The sequence below is a fragment of the Oncorhynchus mykiss genome, chromosome 16, assembly GCF_013265735.2.
Source record: "Oncorhynchus mykiss isolate Arlee chromosome 16, USDA_OmykA_1.1, whole genome shotgun sequence".
NCBI classification, from domain to species: domain Eukaryota; kingdom Metazoa; phylum Chordata; class Actinopteri; order Salmoniformes; family Salmonidae; genus Oncorhynchus; species Oncorhynchus mykiss.
Window position 1 is genome coordinate 46,545,836 of NC_048580.1, and position 13,830 is coordinate 46,559,665.

Genomic DNA, 13,830 nt, shown 5'->3' on the forward strand with positions numbered 1-13,830 from the left:
TCATTAAAATGTGAGTACAAACCTTTTATCTTATAAAATCGTATGGCCGCAAAATTCTAGCGGATCAGTCAAATAGCCATTTTGAGTCTATTGATCTGTTCTCTTTGGTACTTGTAGTGTTAATGGCCACATTAATAATTGGTGCATTTTTTGTGCATTGCCTTTGTTATGCTAACTAGGCCTCCTTTATGGCTAATCTTGCTACTTCTGTTAGCTTTATATTGTTTGCTTGCTATGCTATGTAACCATTAAATTAGCCTGCTATAGTTTCGGTCTACCATGCCACAGGCTACTGCACCCCCTTTCTGGCCAATCATTATTAACTGCTGCTATATTTATTTCATTTGCATATTGCCATTGATTATTGCTGATTAATTATGCATGCTCATTGCTGTTATTGACAGTTATTATTTGCACCTTTCTGTGTCTCCTTTTAGATGAACCATACTCCATGCAAAGCCAACCAAGTCTCAATTCAAGACAAGAGTCTCATGTCAACAATTGTCAATCATTCTCTGCCATGTATCATCTCCATTACCTGAGCCTATAAAGACCCTTAAACTGAACGTATCTCTGCCTCTGCCTGCTTTTTAACTGGGGTCCCACAGTAGATGGGCATCACCATAACCCTCACCTAAACATCACTCAGCTACAATCTTGTAACTGAACAATATTGTGTGGCAGGCTAGGAACCAAAGTTTTGGTCAGCGTTTCCCCTGGGCACCCTTATCAGGGGAGGACATTTAGGATATGTATAAAAGCACCCCTTGGCCATGTTCAGGTGAGAAACTATAGGAGTGCTTGTGATGTTGGCCGGTGCGAGAGAGGCGAGTAGTGTAGAAGATGTTGTATGCTACGGCAGGGAAGAAGATAATGGAGGGTGGATGAAGGGTGAGGGATTCTGAGAGGATCCCTGTGAATAGTAGATCTGTGCCAGAACAGAGGGCAAGGCCAATGAGTGATATGTTTCCATAAGGTTGGCTTCTTAGCCTTCAAAGCAATGGTTATCAATGGTACTGCAGAGATTAAATGTAAGGAAGAACATAGATGTGGTGGCAGCTGCAGAGAAGTACTTGGGTATATGAGATTTGACTTCAGAAGAGTTACAGGGTGTGTTGAGTGGTAGTGTCCTGTCCTCTCAGGTCATTAGCCTGGGGTAGTATCAGATAGGGTCAAAGTAGTGGAATAAGGTGGTGGGTTTTTAATGAGTGTAGGGTTAGTTGGTAGGGTAATTTTAATTGTGCCCCCCCCCGTTTAGCCTTTTTGTATTTAATGTATTTAAGTTTATAGTTCAGTTTGGGGCAACTTGCTAGCCCCAGCCTGCTAACTGTCTGAATCGTCGTGGCCCCAGCCAGCCCAACCACTCACTGGACCCATACGATTCACTTGGCTGTGCATGCCTCTCCCTAATATCAATATGCCTTGTCCATTACTGTCCTGGTTAGTGATTACTGTCTTATTTCACTGTAGAGCCTCTAGCCCTGCTCAATATGCCTTAACCAACCCTGTTGTTTCACCTCCCACATATGCGATGACATCACCTGGTTTAAACGTCTCTAGACTAGATCTTTCTCATCATTACTCAATGCCTAGGTTTACCTCCAATGTACTCTCTTCCTACCATAACCTTGTCTGTACATTATGCCTTGAATCTATGCTATCGTGCCCAGAAACCTGCTCCTTTTACTCTCTGTTCTGAACGTGCTAGACAGCCAGTTCTTATAGCCTTTAGCCGTACCCTTATCCTACTCCTCCTCTGTTCCTCTGGTGATGTAGAGGTTCATCCAGGACCTGCAGTGCCTAGCTCCACTCCTACTCCCCAGGTGCTCTCATTTGATGACTTCTGTAACTGTAAAACCTTGGTTTCATGCATGTTAGCCTACTCCCTAAGTTTGCTTTATTCACTGCTTTAGCACATTCTGCCAACCCGGATGTCCTAGCCGTGTCTGAATCCTGGCTTAGGAAAACCTTCAAAAACCCTGAAATTTCCATCCCTAACTATAACATTTTCCGCCAAGCTAGAACTGCCAAATGGGGCGGCGTTGCAATCTACTGCAGAGAGAGACTGCAGAGTTCTGTCTTACTATCCAGGTCTGTGCCAAAACAATTCGAGCTTCTACTTCTAAAAATTCACCTTTCCAGAAACAAGTCTCTCACCGTTTCCGCTTGCTATAGACCACCCTCTGCCCCCAGCTGTGCCCTGGACACCATATGTGAATTGATTGTCCCCCATCTATCTTCTGAGCTCGTACTGCTAGGTGAACCAAACTGGGACATGCTTAACACCCCGGCCATCCTACAATCTAAGCTTGAGGCCCTCAATCTCAAACAAATTATCTATGAACCTACCAGGTACAACCCCAAATCTGTAAACACGGGCAACCTCATAGATATCCTCATAACGAACTCGCCCTCCAAATACACCTCTGCTGTTTTAAACCAAGATCTCAGCGATCACTGCCTCATTGCCTGCATCCTTACTGGGTCTGCAGTCAAACGCTCCCTAAAACACTTCAGCAAACAGGCCTTTCTAATCGACCTGGCCGGGGTATCCTGGAATTAAATTGACCTCATCCCGTCAGTAGAGGATGCCTGGTTATTCTTTAAAAGTGCCTTTCTCACCATCTTAAATAAGCATGCTCCATTCAAAATTTTTAGAACCAGGAATAGATATAGCCATTGGTTCAGTCCAGACCTGTATACCCTTGACCAGCACAAAAACATCCTGTGGCGTTCTGCATTAGCATCGAATAGCCCCCGTGATATGCAACTTTTCAGGGAAGTTAGGAACCAATATACACAGGCAGTTTGAAAAAGCTAGCCTTAGCTTTCCTAACAGAAATTTGCCTCCTGTAGTACAAACTCAAAAAGGTTCTGGGACACTGTAAAGTCCATGGAGAGTAAGAGCACCTCCTACCAGCTGCCCACTGCACTGAGGCTAGGAAACACTGTCACTACCGATAAATCCACAATATTTGAGAATTTCAATAAGCATTTTCTACTGCTGGCCATGCTTTCCACCCGGCTACCCCTACCCTGGTCAACAGCCCTGCGCTCCCCACAACAACTCGCCCAAACCTCCCCCACTTCTCCTTCACCCAAATCCAGATAGCTGATGCTCTGAAAGAGCTGCAAAATCTGGACCCACTACAATTCAGCCGGGCTAGACAATCTGGACCCTCTCTTTCTAAAATTATCTGCCAAAATTGTTGCAACCCCTATTATTAGCCTGTTCAACCTCTCTTTCGTATCGCCTGGGATTCCAATAGATTGGAAAGCTGCCTCGGTCATCCCCCTCTTCAAAGGGGGAGACACTCTAGACCCAAACTGCTACAGACCTATATCTCCGCTGCCTTTCTAAGGTCTTTGAAAGCCAAGTTAACAAACAGATTACCGTCGCCAAACCCACTGGCTCCAAGTCATCTACAAATCTCTGCTAGGTAAAGCCCTGCCTTATCTCAGCTCACTGGTCACCATAGCAGCACCCACCCGTAGCACGCGCTCCAGTAGGTGTATCTCACTGGTCACCCCCAAAGCCAATTCTTCCATTGGCCACCTCTCCTTCCAGTTCTCTGCTGCCAATGACTGGAACGAACTGCAAAAATCTCTGAAGCTGGAGACTCTTACCTCCCTCACTAGCTTTAAGCACCAGCTGTCAGAGCAGCTCACAGATCACTGCACCTGTACATAGCTCATCTGTAAATAGCCCATCCAACCTACCTCATCCCCATACTGTATTTATTTATCTTGCTCCTTTGCACCCCAGTATCTCTACTTGCACATTCATCTTCTGCACACCCGGCCATTCCAGTGTTTAATTGCTATTCTGTAATTACTTCGCCACCATGGCCTGTTTATTGCCTTACCTCTCTTATCCTACCTCATTTGCACATGCTGTATATAGACTTTTTCTGCTGTATTATTGATTGTATGTTTCTTTATTCCATGTGTAACTCTGTGTTGTATGTGTTGAACTGCTTTGCTTTATCTTGGCCAGGTCACAGTTGCAAATGAGAACTTGTTCAGGAGAAAGCTTTGTACCTGGAAGGTCCTTTGTATATTTGCTGTATGGCGTTGTTGCTGTTGGTTTATTTCAGTTTGCAACCATTTTGTGGCCTTGTTGTCTTGAAGAAATGTTTGGGGTGTAGTCGATTGTTCTGAATGGTATGTGTTGAGTTTGACCATCAGTGAGGGTCAGCGCACTCAAATGTTTTTTTGCCTTCATTGTAAGCCTGCCACACACATTATACGATGCATTTATTAAACATAAGAATGAGTGAGGTTTCGTTACAACCCGGTTCGTGGAAAGTGACAAAGAACTCTTATAAGACCAGAGCACAAATAATATAATTTTGCTCTTTATTTAACCATCTTACATATAAAACCTTATTTGTTAATTGAACATTGTGAATATCTCACCACAGGTTAATGAGAAGGGTGTGCTTGAAAGGATGCACATAACTCTGCAATGTTGGGTTGTATTGGAGAGAGTCTCAGTTTTAAATAATTTTCCACAGTCTGTGCCTGTATTTGGTTTTCATGCTAGTGAGGGCCGAGAATCCACTCTCACATAGGTATGTGGTTGCAAAGAGCATCAGTGTCTTAACAGCACGATTTCCCAAGGGAGGATACTCTGAGCGCAGCCCAATCCAAAAATCTGGCAGTGGCTTCTGATTAAATTGTATTTTCACAGAACCGCTTGTCGCAATTTCAATGAGGCCCTCTTGTTCAGATATCGGTAAGTGGACTGGAGGCAGGGCATGAAAGGGATAATGAATCCAGTTGTTTGTGTCATCTCTTTCGGGAAAATACCTGGGTGCGCAATTACACAACTCACTCAGGTGCTTCGCTATATCACATTTGACATTGTCCTTAAGCTTGAGTTCATTTGCACACAAAAAATCATACAATGATGGAAAGACCTGTGTTGTCCTTGTTAATGCAGACCGAGAAGAGCTCCAACTTCTTAATCATAGCCTCAATTTTGTCCCGCGCATTGAATATAGTTGCTGAGAGTCCCTGTAATCCAAGATTCAGATCATTCAGGGGAGTAAAAACATCACCCAGATAGGCCAGTCATGTGAGAAACTCGTCATCATGCAAGCGGTCAGACAAGTGAAAATGGTCAGTAAAGAGAACTTTAAGCTCGTCTCTAAATAAAAAAAAAACATGTCAATACTTTGCCCCTTGATAACCAAATAACTTCTGTATGTTGTAAAAGCGTTACATGGTCGCTGCCCATGTCATTGCATAGTGCAGAAAATAGACGAGAGTTCAGGGGCCTTGCTTTAACAAAGTTAACAATGTTTACTGTTGTGTCCTAAATTATTTGACTAGGCTAGCTGTATTTGACATTGTGTTGTTATTTCGCTGAACACTAGATGGTTTCATTTTATTTTTGGCAGGGAAACGAAGCTACTTAGGCAAGAAAAAAAACTCACCCAAATGTATATCCCTGTTGGATAATAAAAATGGACTGTTTGAAAATGTGAATAAAAAACTGGGGTACACAAACCCCCTGGGAATACCTGTTCTAACCCAGTCAGTTTTGCCCCATATTTGCGCATGCGTCGGTTTTGTTGCTAAACAACCAACCCGTCTATAGTGTATTACAGTCATGTCCGCAAAAACAATACAGTGACTACTATAGTATATAAATATAATAACACAACATTATTTAGACCATATTATAAACTGGGTGGTTTGAGCCCTGAATGCTGACTGAAGGTATATCAGACCGTATACCACGGGTATGAAAAAACATGTATTTTTACTGCTCTAATTATGTTGGTAACCAGTCTATAATAACAATAAGGCACATCGGGTGTTTGTGGTATATGGCCAATATACCACGGCTAAGGGCTGTATCCAGGCATTGTGTCGTGCTAAGAACAGTATTGACCATACACCACACCCCCTCCAGGTTTAGCGCTTTATTATACTATAGTATATTTTTATGTGGGTTAGCTGTAAATGTGTACCATGTATGAACCAGGACCACAATGGAAATACATTTGAAATGTTGTTATTCTCGACAAATGTCTAAATGCATTGTACCTACGGTTGTGGTTCTATTGTGTTTTTAAATAATCAAATCAAATCAATCAAGGGAAACTACAGTGTGGATTATAGTATACCACAACATTCTATAGTAAGCACTACACGATTGAGCGGGAACCCCAGAGGGAATTCCCGGCATGAGCTCCCCAAGGACAGCATGTTCAAATCAAAACAGCATCGACAAAGCTAGCAGCTAGAAGTAAAGCTAGCTAGCAGTTCAATCAATCCAAAAATGATAAAGTAAGCACGACGTGATCGGGGGATACTACAGTGTGTAGTATAGTATTCTACACAGTATACTACAACATTCTAAAGTAAGCACGACGTGATCGGGGGATACTACAGTGTGTAGTATAGTATTCTACACAGTATACTACAACATTCTAAAGTAAGCACTACATGATCGGGGGATACTATAGTGTGTGGTATAGTATTCTGACATACTGGAACCGGCGCGCTTGGCCCCGACGATCACACCCTGCTCATAGTCGCTTAGGTCAATCGTTTTACACATTCTAACGTTCAACAGTAACTGAATGCCTCGATGACTGTCTGCCTGCTTTATATAGCAAGCCACGGCCACCTATCTGTAGGAGCGAACCATTTTCGTGAACAGTGGTGTACCCAATAAACTGTATATACAATGCATTCGGAAAGTATTCAGACCTCTTGACTTTTTTCAATTATGTTTCGTTACAGCCTTATTCTAAAATTGATTAAATAAAACACACACCTACACACATCAACCTACACGTGTGCCTTTCCAAATCATGTCCAATCAATTAAACTTACCACAGGTGGACTCCAATCAAGTTGTAGAAACATCTCAAGGATGATAAACGGAAACAGGATCCACCTGAGCTCAATTTTGAGTCTCATAGCAAAGCAAAAACAGGTTTTTAGAAATGTTTGCACATTTATTCAAAATAATAAACAGAAATAACTTATTTACATAAGTATTCAGACCCTTTGCTATGAGACTCAAAATTGAGCTCAGGTGGATCCTGTTTCCATTTATCATCCTTGAGATGTTTCTACAACTTGATTGGAGTCCACCTGTGGTAAGTTTAATTGATTGGACATGATTTGGAAAGGCAAACATGTGTTTATATAAGGTCCCACAGTTGACAGTGCATGTCAGAGCAAAAACCACGCCATGAGGTCAAAGGAATTGTCTGTAGAGCTCCAACACAGGATTGTGTCGAGGCACAGATCTGGGAAAGGTACCAAAAAATGTCTGCAGCATTGAAGGTCCCCAAGAACACAGTGGGCTCCATCATTCCTAAATGGAAGAAGTTTGGAACCACCAAGACTCTACCTAGAGCTGGTCGCCTGGCCAAACTAACAATCGAGGGAGAAGGGCCTTGGTCAGGGAGGTGACCAAGAACCCGATTGTCACTGTGACAGAGCTCCAGAGTTCCTTTGTTGAGATGGGAAAATCTTCCAGAAGGACAACCATCTCTCCAGCACTCTAACAATCAGGCCTTTATGGTAGGGTGGCCAGATGGAAGCCACTCTTCAGTAAAAGGCACATGACAGCCCGCTTGGAGTTTGCCAGAAAGCACCTAAGGACTCTCAGACCATGAGAAACAAGATTAGCTCGTCTGATGAAACCAAGACTTAACTCTTTGGCCTGAATGCCAAGCGTCACATCTGGAGGAAACCTGGCGCCATCCCTACAGAGAAACATGGTGGTGGCAGCATCATGTTATTCAGCGGCAGGGACAGAGAGACTAGTCAGGTCAAGGGAAAGATGAACGGAGCAAAGTACAGAGAGATCCTTGATGAAAACTTGCTTCAGAGCGCTCAGGACCTCAGACTGGGGTGAACGTTCACCTTCCAACAGGACAACAATCCTAAGCACACAGCCAAGACAACACAGGAGTGAGTTCAGGACACGCCTCTGAATGTGCTTGAGTGGCCCAGCCAGAGCCCAGACTAGAACCCGATCGAACATCTCTGGAGACCTGAAAATAGCTGTGCAGCGACGCTCCCCATCCATCCTGACAGAGCTTGAGAGGATCTGCAGAGAAGAATGGGAGAAAATGAAATGGTTGTCCTTCTTGAAGATTCTCCCATCTCCAGAGAGGAATTCTGGCCCTTCTCCCGATTGCTTAATTTGGCCAGGCGACCAACTTTAGGTAGAGTCTTGGTGGTTCAAAACTTCTTCCATTTAGGATGGAACTTCTTCCATGATGCCCACTGTGTTCTTGGACCTTTTCCAAATCATGTCCAATCATTTCAATTTACCACAGGTGGACTCAAATCAAGTTGTAGAAACATCTCACGGGTGATCAATGGGAACAGGATGCACCTGAGCTCAATTGAGTCTCATAGCAAAGGGTCTGAATTCTTATGTAAATAATGTTTTCATTTTTTTATACATTTGCAATACATTTCTCAAAACCTGTTTTCGCTTTGTCATTATGGGGTATTGTATGTAGATTGCTAAGGATTTTTTTTATTTAATACATTTTAGAATAAGACTAACGTAGCAATATTTTGAAAAAGTCAAGGGATCTGAATACTTTCTGAAGGCACTGTATATCTGATACATGGATTTCTGGACAGACAGTTTTGTCAGGCTCAGCTTGCAGCTGGTCTCATCTATATTCTCAGTTTATGAAGTGTCTGTCCTCTGGCATAAAATGTAAGAGACACATACGCACACAGCAAATGGTTTCGAGGTTTGCTTTGTGTTTCTATGAGTCTGGCGAGTCACTCAGCAAATCGAGACATGATTACATGAGACGAGCAGCAGAGAGGGGCGACGCTGATGGGGACAGGCCAGCCATGACCACCTCCATCCTGGTCCTGTGACTGTCTTATTAATGAAAGAATAACGTTAGAATAGAAAGGCTTTTCATAATGTTTTGTTGCATGGTGATGCTATTGATTGATATCAAGCAGAAGTAGCATGTAGTATGTATCTGTTCAGTGACTAGTTCGTTGTCCTGTGTTCAGTTATGTTTCAGTATTGAGGCACTGACATGAGATATTAGTGTTTTGTCAATTTTGTATGGTCAAGTAACAAACAATGGTATATCACTTTTTTCAATATTGTTAATTCATTTCTGTTAATGTCAAGCACGCATTTAAAATAGGTATTTACTGATTGCGGAATTTTATAGTTTGTCTGATAGTGGCATTTTGTGGTGCTTAAAAACAAGAAAGGCTGTGTGTGAGAGATAAACAGAGAAAGTATGCCCTCACACAGAGAGACCGAGTGGTAAACAGATAGGGAGGGAACAAAGAGAGAGAGCGAGAAAGAGAGAGGGTGAGAGCGGGTGAAGAAGAGGGGCAGAGACAGAAAAGAGAAAGAGGGGGAGAGAGAGAGACAGTCAGTAAAATAATGAGAGAGAGATGGGAGGAACAGAGTGAGAGAGTTGTATAGTGGAGGGAGAGAGAGGGGTAGGGGAACGGTGATACTTTGATTCGTCAGTGACACTCAGCGCCTCCCAGTCAGTGTTATGCTGATTTCTCTCTCTCTCGTTCTCTGGTTACATTAGCATCACCTTGGCCTTTTCTTCCTGGCTGCACTACAATGACCCACTGCATCTCCAAGGAAATGTGTGCAGGCAAATGTACTGTCTGTATGTATGTATGAATGAATGAGTGTGTCTGTTAATGCAATCCTGGCTCTCCACCTGGCCTTCATGAGTTTATCTGAGGACACACATCTCCTCCCTGGAAGGTAGGTACCATGGGCAGACATGGTATGGGGCTGCATGGTGTGGGGCTTTAAATTAAGGAAGGCTGTGGAAATGGCTGCATGGAGGATTCTGTCTGTTTGCTTTCAGTTCAGTGTTGGGGATTAGAGGATTACAGGGCTGGTTCATGGGGATCACTGTTGTTGACGCAGCTACATGACCTTACAGGTTTTAGCTGATGTTATTTTATTGGACTATTTTAGTGTAGGGATAGTGTACAGGCATGACATTTGATATAAGGGAAGCACACATGTCGTAGAGAGAATGTAATTTGTCATATTTACCCTCACACTGTCTGCATGTCTCTGTCTTTTGCATTTCTGTATGTCTGTCTCCCGCACCTGTGTTCTCTCAAAGATGTTATATTGGTTAGTTTGTTACTGTTTAAGTGTATTTGACACATCACCTGATGTGGTGTTGTTGTCAGGGAAATGGCTGAAAAAGCAGCATTCAAAAGTGTGACAGCAGTGTTGTATGTGTATATGTACTGTACATGGAGGCTATCTAACAAGGTTGAAGCACTATCTGGAGTAGATTTAAGTGACTGTTTTAGATTGAAATGTTCTGCATTGTGGGTCTCTACTGATTAGATGAAGGCAACAATGTCACCCCTTCTCCTCGTGTCAAGCTGGACTTTTGTTCAGATCACAAATAATGTATTGCATCTTCCCGCTACAGCTTATAAAAGTCCATGATGTGATTTGGCACTCTGGCAAATCCCTGGTTTCCAAAGCTATAATGATGGAAGATAAACTCAAGGCTTTATTGACCATTTTCCAAGAACTGCATCAAATTAAGGCAGAGATGAGGTCAGGGAAGTGAACGACACGGTAGATCTTGGTATTGAGTTACCCTTGATGTCTGCTCGTCTCTAAAGCTCATTCAGTACCATAGAGTCTAACCTACACAGGGGCCTTTGGTATAAACACGCAGACAGAGAAATGGAGACATTGGAAATGCAAGGAGACTCCAGAAAGGGGTCCTAAATGAGACCGAGTCTGGTGTGTTAGACCGAGTCTGGTGTGTGAGACCGAGTCTGGTGTGTGAGGCCGAGTCTGGTGTGTGAGACCGAGTCTGGTGTGTTAGACCGAGTCTGGTGTGTGAGACCGAGTCTGGTGTGTTAGACCAAGTTATTTATTTCACAAAATTGTTTGACTGAGGTTGTTTTTCACACAATCATTTGCTTGTGTATTTATAGGCCTGTGGAGTAAAGCGTTTGTGTTTATTGACAGATGGAGATGTATGGAAATGTTTAGATGCGCCTGGATAGAGAATGTATGAGAGGGAGAGGAGGAACAGGTCACACAGGGTGTGTGTGTGTGTGTGTGTGTGTGTGTGTGTGTGTGTGTGTGTGTGTGTGTGTGTGTGTGTGTGCAAAACATTAGGAATATTGAGTTGGACCCCCTTTTTTCAGAACAGAATCAATTCGTTGGCCCATGGACTCTACAAGGTGTCAAAAGCATTCCACAGGGATGCTGGCTCGTGTTGACTCAAATGCTTCCTTCCCACAGTTGTGTCAATTTGGCTGGATGTCCTTTGGGTATCTTGATACACACAACATTCACCCTCTGAATGGCACAAACACAATCCATGTCTCAATTGTCTCAAGGCTTAAAAATCCTTCTTTAACCTCTCCTCCCGTTCACTGATTGAATTGGATTTAACAAGTGACATCAATAAGGGATTACAGCTTTCACCTGGCCAGCCTGTCATGGAAAGAACAATGTGCTTCATGTTTTTGTTTTTTTCAGTTAAGAACAGATTCTTATTTTCTAACCTACACAGGGGCCTTTGGTATAAACACACAGACAGAGAAATTGGAAATGCAAGGAGACTCCAGAAAGGGGTCCTAAATGAGACCAAGTCTGGTGTGTTAGACCAAGTCTGGTGTGTCATTTTCAATGACAGTGGGTTAACTAATCAGGGGCAGAACAGATTTGTACCTTGTCAGCTCAGGGATTTGAACTTGCAACCTTTCGGTTACTAGTCCAACACTGTAACCACTAGGCTACCCTGCCATCCCACACATAGTACATATAATACTGCTGTAATCTGAATGCTGCTGATGTTTAAATGATTTCCAGGACCAGTCAAAAGTTTGGACACACCTACTCATTCAAGGATTTTTCTTTATTTGTACTATTTTCTACATTGTAGAATAATAATGAAGACATCAAAACTATGAAATAACACAAATGGAATCATGTAGTAAACAAAAAAGGGTTAAACAAATCAAAATATATTTTATATTTTGAGACTCTTCAAAGTAGCCACCCTTGATGACCGCTTTGCACACTCGTGGCATTCTCTCAACCAGCTTCATGAGGAATGCATTTCAATTAACAGGTGTGCTTTGTTAAAAGTTAATTTGTGGAATTTCTTTCCTTTTTAATGTGTTTGAACCAATCAGTTGTGTTGTGACAAGTTAGGGGTGGTATACAGAAGATAGCCATATTTGGTAAAAGACCAAGTTCATAATATGGCAAGACCAGCTCAAATAAGCAAAGAGAAACAACAGTCCATCATTACTTTAAGATATGAAGTTCAGTCAATACGGAAAATTTAAAGAACTTTGAAAATGTCTTAAAGTGCAGTCGCAAAAACCATCAAGTGCTATGATGAAACTGACCCTCATGAGGACCGCCACAGGAAAGGAAGACCCCGAGTTACCTCTGCTGCAGAGGATAAGTTCATTAGAGTTACCAGCCTCATAAATTGCAGACCGAATAAATGCTGCACAGAGTACAAGTAACAGTCACATCTCAACATTAACTGTTCAGAGGAGATTGCGTGAATCAGGCCTTGAATTGCTGCAAAGAAACCACTACTGAAGGACACCAATAATAATAAGAAGAGACTTGCTTGGGCCAAGAAACACGAGCAATGGACATTAGACATGTGAAAATCTGTCCTTTGGTCTGATGAGTCCAAATTAGATTTTTTGTTCCAACCGCCATGTCTTTGTGAGACACAGAGTAGGTAAACGGATGATCTCTGCATGTGTAGTTCCCACTGTGAAGCATGGAGGAGGAGGTGTTATGGTGTGGGGGTGCTTTGCTGGTGACAATGTCTGTGATTTATTAAAACTTGTATTTAGAATTTACCATCTACTGCATCTTGCCTATGCCGTTTGGCCATCGCTCATCCATATATTTATATGTACATATTCTTATTCATTCCTTTACACTTGTGTGCATAAGGTAGTTGTTTTGAAATTGTTAGATTACTTGTTAGATATTACTGCATGGTCGGAACTAGAAGCACAAGCATTTCGCTACACTCGCATTAACATCTGATAACCATGTGTATGTGACCAATAAAATGTGATTTTAATTCAAGACCCACTTAATCAGCATGGCTACCATAGCATTCCGCAGCGATACACCATCCCATCTGGTTTGCGCTTAGTGGGACTTTCATTTGATTTTCAACAGGACAATGACCCAACACCTCCAGGCTGTGTAAGGGCTATTTGACCAAGAAGGAGAGTGATGCTGCATCAGCTAACCTGGCCTTCACAATTCCTGACCTCAACCCAATTGAGATGGTTTGGGATGAGTTGGACCGCACAGTGAAGGAAAAGCAGCCAACAAGTGCTCAGCATGCGTGGGAACTCCTTCAAGACAGTTGGAAAAGCATTCCTCATGAAGCTGGTTAAGAGAATGCTAAGAGTGTGCAAAGCTGTCTTCAAGGCAAAGGGTGGCTACTTTGAAGAATCTCAAATATAGTTTGATTTGTTTAACACTTTTCTGGTTACTACAAGATTCCATATTTGTTCATTAATTGTTGAGGTCTTCACTATATTATTTTACAATGTAGAAAATAGTGAAAATAAAGAAAAACCCTTGAAATGAGTAGGAGTGTCCAAACTTTTGACTGGTACTGTATATCTAAGCTAACATCTTAAGAGGGCACTTTTGACTGGTACTGTATATCTAAGCTAACATCTTAAGAGGGCACTTTTGAGGATTGCATATATAAAAAGAGTAAAAGACTTCATGTTAGTACTAGCTTTTATATTTTTATGGATTTGAGCATCGTTGATGTCAGCAACAGTAGC